This window comes from Meleagris gallopavo, chromosome 22 (genome assembly GCF_000146605.3).
Source record: "Meleagris gallopavo isolate NT-WF06-2002-E0010 breed Aviagen turkey brand Nicholas breeding stock chromosome 22, Turkey_5.1, whole genome shotgun sequence".
Taxonomy (NCBI): Eukaryota; Metazoa; Chordata; class Aves; order Galliformes; family Phasianidae; genus Meleagris; species Meleagris gallopavo.
In genome coordinates, this window is record NC_015032.2 from 27,696 (window position 1) to 29,498 (window position 1,803).

Below are 1,803 nucleotides of genomic sequence, written 5' to 3' on the forward strand. Positions count from 1 at the left end.
AAAAAGGCCAATGGCATTCTGGGGTGCATTAAGAAGAGCGTGTCCAGTAGGTCGAGGGAGGTGATCCTCCCCCTCTACTCTGCCCTGGTAAGGCCTCATCTGGAGAACTGTGTCCAGTTCTGGGCTCCCCAGTACAAAAAAGACAGGGATCTCTTGGAAAGAGTCCAGCGGAGGGCCACAAAGATGGTGAAGGGCCTGGAGCATCTCCCCTATGAAGAAAGGCTAAGTGAACTGGGTCTGTTTAGCCTTGAGAAAAGACGACTGAGAGGGGACCTGATCCAGGTTTATAAATATCTGTGGTGTGGCAGCCATAGCGGTGAGGCCAGTCTCTTTTCAGTGGTATGTGGAGACAGGACGAGGGGAAACGGACATCAGCTGCAGCACAGGAAGTTTTGCACGAATGTGCGTAAGAACTTCTTCACGGTGAGGGTGACGGAGCACTGGAACAGGCTGCCCAGGGAGGTTGTGGAGTCTCCTTCTCTGGAGATATTCAAGTCTCGCCTGGACGCCTACCTGTGCGACCTGGTGTAGGGAACCTGCTTTGGCAGGGGGGTTGGTCTCGATGATCTCTAGAGGTCCCTACCAACCCCTACAATTCTGTGATTCTATGAGTAATACGAGTCCGTATGTGAAACGTGTCTATGTAATTAAAGTCTGTAATGTATGTTTCCTCATGCACTATAAACTCGCTGAGGTGCAACTCCTGTAGGCAAATCAGGAATAAAACAACCATAGAAAAATTAGTTATGCAAGCATTATAATTGCTATTTCTCAGAAAGCCTCTTGCAGGTGATCAAAGTTTATTAGCTCAATGCCTAAGGAAGTTTCTCTATAAAATTCCTGCTTACTTGTCCTGTTATAAACTTTGACCATAGATCACTTTAACAGACTACAGGTGTATCACACACCCTTACATATAAACGAGGATAAAGTGTTTCAGAGGAGAGCAGTCCCACTTTTCAGGAGCAGGCAGAATGTTATCTCTGCCAGCCTCGTGAAAGACAATTAAGTTACAAAGGATTTTTCCCTCCTAATGTCATGTCACATTTAACTGTTGTACACCATTTTCTGTATTGTTCTGCTAAAACTAATCACTGAACGAAATAGCTACAGATGCTGCCATGGACAAATAACACAACTGACCTTATACAGCATACAAAAACTAAGAGAACTTTTCTAATAGCCACTGACTGACTGATTTTAAGCAGAAGGGACCCAATTTCTGCAAAGTTGTGCATGGAGAGGAAAAAAAGAATCAGCAGTTTTCTTCACACTCAGCTTAACCCTTACTTTCTTTTGAGAAGAAATGCATTTCCTTCTGAGCCTCCAAGCAGCAAGAAGGACGTGAATAATGAATACAGTAGAACTTATATTAAGATTCCACTTCAGCATAACATAACTCAAAGAGAAGTGAGCTTCCAAAGAGGGGTGTGCAGGGAAGGAAACAGTGGCAGCACAGCGTTACCTGATGTGAAATACTGCCTCTTTCCAACTCATGTTCTAAATGAGGTATTGACTTTTGCACAGTTAAAATACAGAGCTCTTACTTTATGGAAAAAGTAAATCAGACCATGTAATGAAAGCCTGGAGCTGTACAACAATAATTAAGGGGCATCATATCCACTGGAACTTCACTTGAAAATCTGAAGGAATTCTGGATCTCTGACTTACAAAATAAGCTGTTTTCCACCCAGTAAGAAGATGAATTTATACGGTTCAACTGCAGCTTCCTTTACAATGCCCTCCTTAGCATACACTGACTTATGAAATTCAAAGTAAAAGCTTCAGATAAAAAAAAAAAAA

At 42.9% G+C, this 1,803-nt stretch overlaps 1 long non-coding RNA gene across 1 annotated transcript in view; it reads right to left on the reverse strand.

Annotated features, from left to right (window-relative positions):
• The window catches only part of LOC109370722, a 7,649-nt gene that overhangs the window by 5,024 nt on the left and 822 nt on the right, over nt 1-1,803 (reverse strand). The gene's annotated exons all lie outside the window — the stretch shown is intronic.